Below are 14914 nucleotides of genomic sequence, written 5' to 3' on the forward strand. Positions count from 1 at the left end.
TTTTATTTAGGACATTGTAATACATTGAACGGTTTATTTTATTAATGTCGGTTCAAAGTTGGAAAGGGCTTTGGGTCGACTTCCTAATTTATTGACAGTTCCTACATACAAAAAAAATGTGTTTTGTTTTTTTTTTTTTAAAAAAAATAGTGGTATGGACAAATAGTTTGCAAATGTACATCTAAATTAGCTAGTAAACTATTATCGGTAATTTTTTAATTTATACAGAAAATAGTAAATATCAATCGTAATTATTGTCTTCCTTAGTCTCGTAATCCTCATCAAAGATATCCTTACTCTCAGACTTTATCATCACTCTAGAACCAGCACCAGTGATTAGATAGCGCGCTTCCTCTAGCTTGTTTAGAACCTTCCCATACTGATAATGAAATAGATCTAGCTCTAGTACTAGGTCTACCCCTATTCTAGAACCTACAGCACTGGTGGGATTACTATCTCCTTGAACACTGTTATCCTCGTCAGACTCGTCATCAAATTTAAAGTTCCCCGATCAGGCCAACATGAGTACATATGACCATACTGCCAATGCGTTGCGAGCCCATCCGTGTACAAACCTAGTCTACCACTACAGAGCTCTACTGCAAAATGAGGATATGTCCGGTCAAAATACCTCGATGCATGTGAATCAGACGGATGGCACATGGATCCCTCTTCCGTTCGATTGTTGGTATGCCATGTTATTTGCTTGGCAGTCCCTTCTGAAACAGACAACCTTTGCAGGCGAGCGGTATCTGGCAGGTACCTAAGAATGCTATATGATGTCTTCTTGTGATTAGGATTTTGCTACCTGGTTGACTTGTACGTAGCTTCTCCGCAAAACTTGCAGTAGTCCAAATCAATGTTGTCCTTCTTATACAACATGCAGCCATTTTTACACACATCAATCTTCTCAATAGGTAAACCCAAGTTTCATAACAATTTCTTCGTACTATAGTAATCTTGGGGCAGAGTGTGGTTGCGGGTCACTATATGATTAGCCCATTGGGATATTTGGTCACATATATGCTGAGAAAATGGCCAACGACCTTGATATTCAACAACTCGGCAACAACCTCAATTGAGATTGGGTGCAACCATTCCACATCGACTGCTCAACTGCATGCACTACATTGTGAAACCGATCCGCCAGTCCAGACACATAATCGTATCATCTAGAATAATATAAACTACACCTTATCAGGAACACCATCCCGATTATACTTAGAAGACCAGACAGCCGGCCTGGCGGCATCAAAAATCATTCTCTGTGTCGAATCCATCTGCACCGCATCACCCGAAGGCGTGCCCTCCATAACATTAGAAATGGGAGTTTGCTCCTCCTACAATTGGGCCACGGTGATGGCGTCAAAATACTCCTACACCCTCTCCTAGCCATGAGAAGTCCAATTATAATACTCTGGCATAAAACCTTTCATAAATAAGTAAAAAGTTACGTCGTCCGTGGTTTTGAAAAAGTTCATATTTGCACTTCCAAAAAGGACACTTAATTTTCTCACCATCCATACATGCATGTTGAGACTTGGGTTATTCTATAAATGTCGCAACACATCCTCAACGACGTAAGACCCGACCTATTTGAAAGGTTCTTCTCATACATTAATCTACTCAACTGTCTTAACATTAATATAGTCCTATACAAACACAGAAACACACACACACACACACATATATATATATTATAACATTAAATTTAATTGATAAAATTATGACAAATATAATCAATTGACAAATAAAGGGTTAAAGTTGTTACCTGATCAAAATAACTTCAAATATCAATAAAAATTTGAGATAGGTTGACGAACAAGAGTAGAAAAATATTTGTGAGATAGTGGAGATAAAAAAAATTCGAGAGAGATTGAGGAAATAGAGAGAAAATAAGAATCGAAGAAGATAGTGACATTAAATGGAAAGAGCACACATATTTGGCTGTTAAAAAATAGCCGTTGATTTAGATTTTGAAATGGTCCTTTCGATGAGTTTAGGAATATTTTTTTTTATCGTTGAAATATAGCCATTGTATTTCATTTGGACTAGTCTCAGTAATACTAAATAAATAATACAAAAAAAAAGTTCCAATTTGCACCAAATTTTGGAACGATTGTTGAAACACTTACTTCTTAAATAAAATTAATAATTTTGAACGGTTTTTCGCATAATTGATTAAGGGTATTCCAAAATCGTTCCAAATTGTACCTTATTTTCGAATATATTTTTTAACTATCATCTTTTCGACATCCATTGTCACACATATAGGAATGGTCAACTCAAGGCAGTCCCTAATTCTAATATTATGTTCCAAACAGAGTTCCAACCATCTAGATTTACTATTTTGTAATGGTATTTGGATTGGATTTTATAACTGTTTGTTCAGAACTCATGTTGGAATGGCGTGCCTGTTCCAAAATTATAACAAAAGAAAAGGTAGATCATGACATCATCTTTCAATATCCGTTCATTATGTGTTCCAAAGATCGTTCGAAGATGAAATGGCTTTAGGAACGGTTGCCCTGACCATGTCAAATCCCACCTTTTTTTTATAGGGTGGTGTTGTGCTCTAGCAAAATCCCATCCATAAAAGTGGTTGGCGAAGCACAAGATCTAGGATCCGATCATAGCACAAGAAATGGGGTCCGCAAGTTTTTTAGTTTTACAAGCTAGCTTAAGGTACTATCATTACAAAAAAAAAGCGGAACTTGAAGCGAGTTTAGGAACGGTTTTTTTGGCATTTGGAACAGTTTGTAGGAAATCGAACTTATTTGGGGTGATTTTTGAAACGGTTGGAAATTCATCCTTACAAATGGCGTTACAAAATTTTAGGAACGGTTCTGGTAAGACCATTTCTGTTTGGGATGGGAACTGTAACACACTACGAAAACCATTTCTAATATTAAATTTGTCAAGAAAAACTTATTTTTTCAATTGGAACAGTTTTAGGAATTGTCAGTCGCATTTAAGAACACATATATAAAACCGTTTTAGTAATGGTATTAACAACGGTCTTTCTGAGAACACATACTTAAAATTGAATAGCAATGGTATTAGGAACGGTCAACCAATATTTAGGAACACCTATTAGAAATGATTTTAGCAATGGTATTTGAAACAGTCAATGTAGTTCAAGAATAGTGGTTTGGAACTATTTTAGTAATGGTATTCGGAACGGTCATTTATTTAAATTTATAATATTTTTTTACCATTACTAAAACCGTTCCTAATTTTTTAATTCTACAATTTATTTTATATTTTATAATTTATTCATATATTTAATAAATTGAAATAAATTAATAAATTTATATATTTTAATATATAATAAATTAATTTAATAATTTTTTTATTAATTATATTTATGAATTTAATTAATTAACTAAAATTGAAATAATAAAATTTAATAAATATTATGAAACATGAATAATTAAGAAAAAATATTATATTAATATAAAAAATTATCTAAATGAAAAAATGAAAAAAAATTAAAATCAAATCTAAGCCCTCCTCTTCAGCGACATCAATATCGTCCTGGTTTGAGGCTGGGGGTCTATTAAAGGCAATTCTGGAACGTCTTCTGCAAAACATACAAAATTATTAGTACTTTTAACCAAGAATTATTGTTTCTAAAACAAAGAATATCAATAATCTACTTACCGCCACCTCAGCCGCTCTCAGCCCACTCCAGCCGTCGTTCTCCTTTTTCGTGTAGCACCTTTCAAATAACTCTATCCGCTTGGGCGCTGATCAAGCTCTGCCTCTCATAAAAGAAACAAATAGTTAACATCTTATTTATCAACATTATTTTCCATTGACAAACGAAGATGGATAAACCTAAATAGTTATACTGACAAAATTCACTTGATGGGCTAAAACTTAAAGGCATGTGTGATCTGTTTCTACATGGTTACAAAGGAACTATATATTTTTAAATAAATATTAATTGTTAATTGTATTTTAATTTAAAATATTACCTCAATATTGTTATTGTTGATATTATTTTCACGTGCATTTTCATTTATATTTGTACTAAGACTCTGGTAACAATTCATGAAGTTGGGAAGATGGATTGTTAACTAACGTATTATCTCTATAGGGTGAGAACTTGATGACTACATCAAACACTTGTTGCGGTGATTTAGATATTCCAACAGATAGTAACAAATGAATTAGCTTCTAAACGCCGAAGTGACATATAGGAATTTGATACTAGTAGGCACAGATTAGATAAGGGGCTAAAATAATTCGATTAGGAATAAGTGACAATGCCTAGATTTGTCTGAAAAATGTGTACTTTAAGAGTCATAGTTGACTGTTCGTCCTCCAGTTTACACAGGGCAAGCTTTACAGACTTCAACCTTATGCTTTACCCAATTGCTCAATTGGATAATGCATTATCGCAAAATGCACAAAGTGTTCTACGATACCCAATGCTCTCTTCTGTCACCTTTCTTGTCCCACCAGAAGTTAGACATCATTCCTTCAATCTCATGAATAGGTGATGAGGGAAATTTTAAGCATGATATAGGATACATTAGGATAGGTTGAATAATTGCCTTTAGGAGAATCTCCTTACCCGCTTGGGAGAGCACCTTCTTCTTCCAGCCTTGTACTCTTTGTCAAATCTTATCCTTAATTCTAGTACATTAATATTTCTTTCTTCAAGCCCCACCGCCGGTTACCCCAAGTGTTGACTTTCGCTATGGCCAAGTGGTGTTCATAGCATATGTTCTTTCTAAACCCCGTGCTTGATTTTTTAAGATTAATAATCTACCCCAATGCTTGTGTGTATCAGCATAGTATGGTACCATGGAAAGATGAGGATGTGGCCTTGCAAAAAACACAAGGATATCTTCAACCAAGAATGGGTGAGATATTCGGGGTGCCACGGTTGCCATTCAAACACCCTGGATCAAACCCAGTGATTTAGCCGCTTTTAACATTCCACTGAGAACATCTCCACAAAGTAAGAATAGGTAAGGCGAAAGGGGGTCTCCTTGTTCGATTCCCCTAGACAGCTTTACTAGTCCAAAATTCTCACCATTAAGAATAAAAGAATAACTAACAGTACAAAACAAGCACCAAAAGGAGATGGACAAAAGAGTACTCAAACCCTAGTCTAATAAGATAGACTCCAAGAAGAGCCACTCAACCAGGTCCTAGACGTTGCCCATGTCAAGCTTCACTATTAAATAGCCTTTCTTTCCTCCTGTCTCAGATTTCAAGAAGTGATTAGCATCATAAGTAAGAAAAATATTAACAGATATTAATCGACCTGGAATAAAGGCCAATTGTGATTATGAGATAATTAAAACACAAAAGGTTTAATATACTTATGGTTTTTTATGCACTCTATAAATGACATTGCAAAAGCTAATAGGTTGAAAACATTAAACTGAATCAATCTTATCACATTTTGGAATTAGAAGTATATGAGTAAGATTCAGCGAAGGATCAAACCATTGATTATGCAACAAGTTAAGAATGACAGAAGAGATATTTTTTTCTTATGATATGCTAAAATTTGTTACAAAGATTTGGGGCATACCATTAGGTTTGGGTGATTTCAAAAAGAGACATTTGATAGCTTCTACAATCTCCTTCTCTTTGTAGGGTTCTTTGAACGACCATTTCATCTCCTTTGATACCTTAAATTCACCTGTGTTTACTACCTCGTCAGTGATCATTGGAGAGGGGTATGCCAAGGTGAATAATTCATCAAAACATTGATAATGATGCTCACAATCTACTCTTTTTCTTGACACCACGTACACTCATCATTTTGCAGTTCATCAATCTTTTTCAGCTGATGCTTGTGAGATGCTTTCAAATGAAATGCTTTGAGTCTCAATCATCCTCTTTTAACCAATCTTCTTTGCCTCTTTGTTTCTAGATGATCTCATCTTCCATAAAACATCTCTCAATTTCCTCTCGACATTTTTTCAGCATTTTCAATCAATGGTCAAGACTCTAGAAATTTAATCCTTTCTTCAAGCTCTTTAATCATCCATTTCAAGTGTCCAAATGTGCACTTGCTCTATCTAGCCAGTTATATCCTACAACTTTAGACTCGCTAAGTAGATGTTTAATGTTAAAAGAGGTACAAACAACCTTCCCACTATCAAAAATGATCTTCACACACTCGTCTACCTTCAACCACATTGCCCCAAAGCGCTACACCTTAGAACAGTTGTCGTGAAAATTATTGATTTAGAGTCATACTTATAATTAAAGGAGCATAGTCAGACAATTGAATCGGGATGACGTCTACTTTTGCATTTGATCAGGTAGACCACTTTGAGTTTCCACATGTACTATCCAAACGAGCCATGACATTGTTGGAATGAATGAACAAAAGCCAGTTAGATTGGTTGTTAATCATTCTCCAATCTTTATCGAATAATATTAGATTGATGAATACGGTAAGAGTTCATCAAGTTGGCAATGTGTTTTATTTTGTTTACCACTGATATTGAACGGAGTTTTCAATACCACAACAAAATGTGCACATATCGAAAGGTGAAACTCGTGCAGTTGGGCTACGCATAGATTTGGCAGTTATGAAACCAACTCATGAGGGTCTCGGGCTGATCCGTTCCAAGTCGAGAATCTGGAAATAGGGCATCAAAGGTCCTACAGAGTCTTGCACTAAGTATCACAGCCGTGTTTCGTCGACAGGAGACGTAGGTCTTCTTTGCTATTTTAGTGGATTAGTTCAGAAGGTAGTTGACTGACTGAACTGACTTGCAGGAATCGTCATATGGAAACTATTAAGGACTGATTAGTATGACTGGGATTTTTTGGTTCTGATAGTATGAGATTAGTCCTCAGACTTGAGTAATCATGCTAGTCACGTGCATATGAAGATTGTATCTTGGATATGGCGAGCAGTGAATGTGTCGTGAGACATGATCGTCATAAGCCTTATCCAGTGCATTCTGAGTATGTAGTAAGGACGGTGGATTTCAATAGAGGATCTATCCCCTATCAGTATATGACAGTGAGTTCTCCTATGCACACTAAGATAGTTTAGACTCTAAAAGTATTTAGTCAAAATGATAGATCGATTAGGCATAGTTTTTAAGATCAGGTCAGTAGAGTAAATGCGTCTCGAGTATTAAGCATTGTTGCCTAGTCAAGGATGGGAACCGACACCCAATTCGATGCCCAATTCTAAGACCGGTTGATGGGTGACAGTAGGACCGTACTCGTACAGATTCGAAGCCTACATGTTCACGCTGATATTCACCTAGTTTCTAGTACCATGAACCGTTGTTACACGACCACCCATGGTAATGAGCTATTTCTGATTATGGGATAATTCAGAATAATTAATTAAATTAGATTTTAATTAATTTTATTTGTCACATATGCCCAAGTCTAGCTGAGGGTGAACTTAAAGAGTCACACCCTACCACTATAATGGGATGAAATTAATTTCAGAGAGTCGGACGAATTTAATTGAATTAAATTAAATCTTGGAGAGAATGAATGATTGGATCATTTATTTAGACCAATTCATTCGATGGATTAATTGGATTAATTTTACTGGGCTTGGTTGGATTTATGAATTGGATTTATAAGTTAAAAGCGAGAAAATAGAAGGCTTGGATCCTTTAATTGGATCAAAGTATATTTTAATATTGGATTTATAAATTAAAATAGGTTTGATTTAAAGTCCATTAGATGTGGGCTTGATTTAGTTTTAATTAATCAAGCTCGGTCCATTAAAATGCAAGCCCAACTTCTTTGTGAGACCATGGCTATGTTAAAGAGTCAAAACTCCTCCTTGGGTGTGGTGTGGCATAGACGTGTTAGATGGTTGAAGAAATCTTTCTAGGTTAAAGCTCCTTAGTATCTTGTGACTAGGTCACATATAAAGTTTCTAAAATACTCACAGCCGACCAGTAGCTGCAGCAAAAACATATCCATAAAATTTCACTCCTATTTTCTCTCCAAAAATCCTCTTAACATCGTAGAGATCCAAAGAGGAATAAAGGATCAAATGTTAAACAATAACGTTGTTGATTCTTTGCACATGTGATGAGTTTTTGCTAGTACAAAATCTCCACATCCTTTAGTGGTGGTGTGTTAGTCTTTGAAGAGTCTCTAAATCGAGATCTCATAGTGAACGGTACAAAATGAGGAATCAACGCTTGTAGTCGAACATAATGTGGATTTTTGTCCCTCTTATTATTTTTTCTCCAAATTATTGGCCTTCTTTGTTTTATTTTTACACCGAAGGTCGGGGAAAAGATTAAGGGTACATCCATTAGTCCAGATTTAATTTTTCATTTAATTTTTGACTCGAGAATTTTTCTTAAATTTTGGAATATATAAAATATAATTGATTCTTGGAAAAGTAGAAAAAACCCAAGGGAAAAAAAACCCTTGGATTGGATATGTGATTAATATATGACATTGGATATTATTATTATAATGCATGGTTTGCGTTATATTTTTTGTGCATGTTTATTTTTAAAATAAATGTGTTTTTTTGTTAATTTGATTAACATGGATGATCACAAAACCCATTGGATGGTTTATTTTCTGTTGGGTTATGGCATGCGTGCCACTTATTTTCTTATCTATCTGTTTTTACCCTAATTATTTAAGGCATGTTTGTCCCTATTTATGTACTTTCCGCTACTTCTTTTTGGGGTTTGTTTTTGGTTGTAATAAGTGTAGTAGGTTAGGGAGATTTAGTATTATTTTTTGTAACAATTGAAAAAACTAGCTCAGACAATAGAGGCCTATGGAGGAGCCATGGGTTGGCACATAGAGAAGAGGTCCAAAGGACGGAGCCCAAGAAGGAGATGAAGAAATAAAGTGAGATTACAAAGCCCATAGTATGTTAATGGGCCTACCCTAGACTGACCATAGATCTACTATGAGCTTAGTAGATCACATAGGCGGCTTTTGATTATCCAATAGTGGCGTGGTAGACTTTTATTTTTGCGTTCCATGCATTTTAATTAATATTTTTAATAATTAGAATATTATGAATGAAAAATATTAAATGTGATGAGGTCTCGGTCATATAAATAACAAAAAACCCTCACTTGGTTGGACCAAGTTAAAATATTAGACCCAAAAATGGAAATAAACATCGAGAATTTTGCTTGTGGACCCTAAGCCCACTAAGTAAAGGTTTTCCAAAAACCCATTTGAGAGTGATGGTTTTTATAGAAATAGTGGGAGGGTTAACAAGTGAAGTCCAAATCCTTAACTTGAATATCATTTTATAATAATCTAGTAATTTTTGTATTTATTGTAGATGTCTAAGAATCTACTTGAGGATAATAAATTTGATGGAACAAACTATTCAAATTGGCTAAGAAATCTGAGGATAATCCAAGATTTCAAGAACTAAACTTATGTTCTGGATAAGTCTACCTCGTACTTTGCCAGAAGGGTTCTTGCTAGGAAAACATTTGACGCTCAAGAAATTTACTCAGTGGCATGAGTACAACTGGAAAGTTCGCAGTATCGTACTAGGTATGATGAGTAACAAGATCCAAAAATAGTACGAGAGATACAAAGATGTATAGTCAATAATGCACCGCAAAATGAAGATTATGCGATACCGTATGAAGGAATTCTTAGGTACTAGAATAGTTGAGGGATTGTCTGTATGAGAGCATCGAGTGATGATACTATCCCTAGTAGAAAAGCTGAAAGACCTCCAGGCTAATTTCGAGAATGAACGTGATCTTACAATCACTACAACCCTTTTTCGATCAATTTATTATCAACTAGAAAATGAATGGGATTGAGAAAAACCTTCATGAGTTAATTAATATGTTGGTCCAGTACAAGACAACGGTTGAAAAATCTGCATCAGCCAGTACTAGTGGAAGAGGCTTCGATCTGTAAAGCAAAGGGCAAGGGTGCCAAATGGGGGAGAGAAAAAGTGATGAGACTTCTTCTACTGCTTCTAGCACTTCAAGTGATCTTGTTACGCTGTTAGGCGGGGGAAAAGGAAAAAGGAAGATTGTTCGTCAGTCAAGGATACCAAATGATGTTTGCATTTATTGTTGAGATAAGGGCCATTGGAAGAGGGAGTGTCCTGAGCTCCTCTCTGATGAAGGTAAAATCTTTAATTGAGTATTAACATAATCACCATTCTACTCATGGTATTGAATACCACTGAATTCATAATCTTTGAATGGTTTGCATGTGATGATGAGGAATAGAAAAATTGAAACAAGAAGATCCTAAGGCTTAGCGATAAAGGGGCTATTATTGTAATGAGTAGGGACTTAGTTAGGCTTAGTGGTGATCATGTTAATGTAGCGTTTATGTAACCTAGCATGGTCGAAATAGTGATTTCAATTATTGTTGGACAATTTTGACTACGTATATTGGTCGATAAGTCTTTTCTGTAACATTAAATGAGAAATGTCTATTGGGTGAAATATAAAATTTATATTCATAATTGGATTATGCATAATCAAGAATGAAACTTATCGTTCTGGTTGGACAATCTCTTCTAGCTGAGGATGAGAAAGAGTGATGGACTCAAAGAGCATTAGAAATAGGTGATTTGGATCCATTAGCTTTCAAAACCTTTTCTGAGAATGAGAAAGACCACAAAAGCTTTTTGTAGGTCAAAATGAGCTTATTAGTTGCACATTGAATTGGATCTAGTGTGATATTTGTAAGTCACCAAAACACACAAATTCAGTATGGGGTTCACAAGTCTAATTCCATTTGATGGGTTCAAAGAATTAGACTCAAAGTGGTGAACCAAACTGATCACCTTTTGAATGGATCGAGAAGGTAAGTATTTAAGGGGAGTTCTTCAATATCGAAAAATGAGAATATGATTCTCCACCCAATGAAAGTCTTCCTGAAAGGCCACAGTTGACAAGCCTTTGATAAGAAAGAAATTAAAAGACATAACGAAGTAGAGAGAAAGATGCATATATCATCATTCTTTGTTAGCTTTTCTTGATTCTTTTTATTTCCAGTAAGGAACAATTAAACTTTACTGATTCATGATTGTAATAAAATTAATAATGCAGTGAAAATATAGACATTCTACTGTTTTCTTCTTTTACTGAAGATGTTAAAAGAAGGGCAAATTGAAATTAATTTGTTTATATTTTGATGTTCGATCATTGAGATTTTGAATAAATTAATTTATTGAATTTTTAACTAAAATTCGATTTGTTCCACTATTTTAAAAAAATTCTGAACTTCTTATTTAAAAAAAAGGTACTATAAATACGTTATATTGTATGCATATTTTCTATATACCTATATAAAATGCACATAAATTGTTTGAAATTTTGAATTTATAAAGTAGGTACTCAATATTAATAAATAATGTTTTAGGATACGTTAGCATATAAGTAGTTAATGCCGTTATATAATATGAAACTATATTTAACATAATTAATTTAAAATTCAGTAAATTACGTATAGTTGAATTGTAGATTTTTTTGTAGTTCTTTTTAGTTAGATTGTTTTTAATCCAAAATGATCAAATTACTTCTTTTAATTAATAACTTTTTTTTCATAAAAATGGTTAAAAAAGTAATGACCCTTTGTTTATAAAATTAAAAGTACTACTAAATAAAACAAAACAAGCCGAAGAGATATAATTGTAATAATTTATCTTCAATGAAATCATCTTCTATTGTATATCTTATATGAATGCATACATTTCTTAGTATTATCTCATAATGTTTAGGGTTAATTACATTTTGTCATTCGAACTATGACTTTTTATATATTGGTATTTAATTTTTTGTGTCAAGTTACCATTTCAACTTTACAAAATTTTACATTTAGTCATTTATAACTATTTTTCAATCAATTTTTTTATGAAAAAAAACATCACATGCAGTGCACATGTGGTGTTTAATGTAATACGATATTTTTCACATATGCACAATATGTGATGTTTTTCCAAGCAAAAAATCAAGAAAAAGACAATCATATATAGCAAAGTGCAAATTTAAGCAAAGTTGAAATGGTAAGTTGATACAAAAAAAAAAATTCAATGGCAAAAGTAAAAACGGGCATAGTTTGGATGGAAAAATGTAGTTTGCCTAATGCTTATAACCTTTTGTATCCCCCATGATATTTTGTTATTATATTCTTTAATAGTATAGCTTGTAAGAACAATTTTGGTCGTTTATAAATACCACTACGTAATTCATTTGTAAATATTTTTTTGGAAGAATTATAAGAAAAGAGATTTGCAGAGAATACGTGTATATTGCTTTCTTATATACTATTAGGAGTAATAACCTAAGAAACTTAGAGTTTTTATGAGTTTCTAACATGATAACTACGCAAATTGTTATGATTTTATAGTATTTTAATTCTCCTTTTTGAGCCAAAATACTCTTAATCTTGTGAATTTATTGCTTATTCAGCTGAAAGTGATAATATGATATGAAGATGGCAAAAATCAAGGCAAAAATGGATATTGAGGACATCAAAAAGGGAAAAGGAGATTTCAAGGCAATTTGCAGGGTTGACTAAACGTGCCCACGCTTAGTGATTTGGTCAACACAGATGAAGAAAGAAAAGACGTGATTTCCGCAAAAGAAAAGAAGGAATGATGTGCACAAATTTGGAAAGGACTCCTTTGAATATATTATTTATAATTTATTTACTTTTATAGAACTAATCATGTACTTATTCTCCCCCTACGTCTAAATTCGTAGGAGGCTTTTATTATAAATAGGGGGATCCCTTCATTTGTAACACAAGTTAGAATTGAATAAAATACTTTATTTTCATTATCATACTTCATTGTCATACTCTCCTTTTTAGTTTTAATTTATTGCCGGAGTTAATGGAATTCCACTTCTTAGTGTGTTCTTCCATTAACATGTCCAGCTAAATTTTTTATTTTATGGTTAAGGTTAGGTAATTGCTTGATTGATAACATGTTGTGAGATCTAATCTGCTCTTTTAACACTTGTTAAATGAATATTCATGCTATTCTCTGTGTTTTTATTACAAAAGTCTGATTTATGAATAATTCGGCTCGTTGTTCATTATTAAGAAGGTTCGCTTAGCTAATTGGACTTACAAAATTCGTGTAATTATTTGTTTAGTTCAATGTCAAAGTAGTTTGTTATGTTATGGGGAATGTATGATTTGGTTTAAACGAATTATTCTCATACGAATATATTAATTAGAATCAGGCCTTTCTAATTCTTAATGCTGTTAATAGATTAAATCTTGTGGACGTTACCAGGGTTGTCTGTTTATTAGGGATCTAGCCAACGGTTGTACCTTGGCTGACGAAAAGGTAAAGAAAGGTAAGGTTGTTAGGTCGTACCAACAACCATAACTAATTTATTTGTTTATACAAGTGTTACTTTTGCATCAATGATCAACTCATAAGAATCAAGCATGATCCTGACCTTAACCGGAAAAGCTTTCTCTCATATTCTCACCAGGTAAATTTTAACTATTTCTAGTTTATTTTAGTTTGTTATTATTCTTCTCTATCATCAAACATCTTCCCCCATTATTTTCTTTTTCTTAAAGAAATCAACTGATAACTAGTCCCTACGGAATCGACCCTACTCCTACTTTCACAAGTGTCGTAGGAATTATTTTTTGTGGCCTCGACATCCACCATAACAGGTTATCAACACGACTTTACGCTCAATCAAGGTAGAATGTTAAATTTTTCTATGTATAATATTGGAAAAATCGTATTTCGGTACCATCAAAAGGTCAGCTTTGTTTTATGTATCACAATTTTGCCAGTTTAGGTTTTGATACTATTAAACCAAAAAATAAGCATTTTTTGTACCAACTTAATGGCAAACCCCATGTGCCGTGCACATGGGCCTTAACAACCGTCATGTAGCACCCCCTTTGCAACGTCATACTTGTAGTAATCTCTATATTTATATATATAAATACACATAATAATTTAATCAATATGTACACGTAACCCCAACGTTATAACAACCGTAATCAACCTACAACATCATATATGCACATCAAACACCACAAGTAATTCATTACAGGTAATCTCCATTCTTACATTCTCCCTATACAATCAAAATGTGATTTGTACTCTAACTGACAAAGAAGAGAAAATTGCATACTGGACCGACCTACCTGAGTATAACGCGTAGACCTAGCCTTCAATCGTCAAACATCTCAAAGTCTACTCTTGAAAGAAAATGTCAGCAATGGGATGAGTCTGCCACTCAGTAAGTAAATAACCAGCTCTATCTATATATGGATATCAAACACAGCCCAAACAAGATAAGTAGGGAACATGCATGGAATACAGTCAATTTAATTCCAACATAATCAGCTGTGGTACATCACATAGCTATCTCACAATAAGATAATCAATTAAACTTCCTTTTTCCTAGTTTGCTTACCAGAAGGTGATATTGTGTTTTTTCCGTCAACTCAATCTCACCGTTATATAAATTTAAGTGAATCCTCTTGACAGCCGGCTCATCAATCTTATTTCGCACATAGCTCTTTCATATTGCACATAGCTGTTTCATTTCGCACATAGCTCTTTTCATATCACTTCTTTTTCATATCGCAGCATCGCTCTTTTCATATCATATTTTCGCCTTATAGGCTTTTCAACACATTAAGGGGTATTCACACCACAATTATATTCAATTTTCACCACTCCCTCCTTTCCACATATCATCATTCTTGTAAGCAACTAGTAACATAAAATAATATATCAACATATTCTCATTTTCAGACATGCACAACACATCAAACAACAAACATAATATTTCAACGTATTTCCTCATTCCATGTACATAATACCGTCAATCAAATTAAATCATCCATCACTCATATACTTTCAGATAAATCAATGTCAGCATGAACCACAAATTCATATAACAGTAAAACCACAAATAAAGGGGACATATATAGATAATACTAA

The sequence above is a fragment of the Sesamum indicum genome, linkage group LG8, assembly GCF_026168435.1.
Source record: "Sesamum indicum cultivar Baizhima isolate 11 linkage group LG8, ASM2616843v1, whole genome shotgun sequence".
Taxonomy (NCBI): Eukaryota; Viridiplantae; Streptophyta; class Magnoliopsida; order Lamiales; family Pedaliaceae; genus Sesamum; species Sesamum indicum.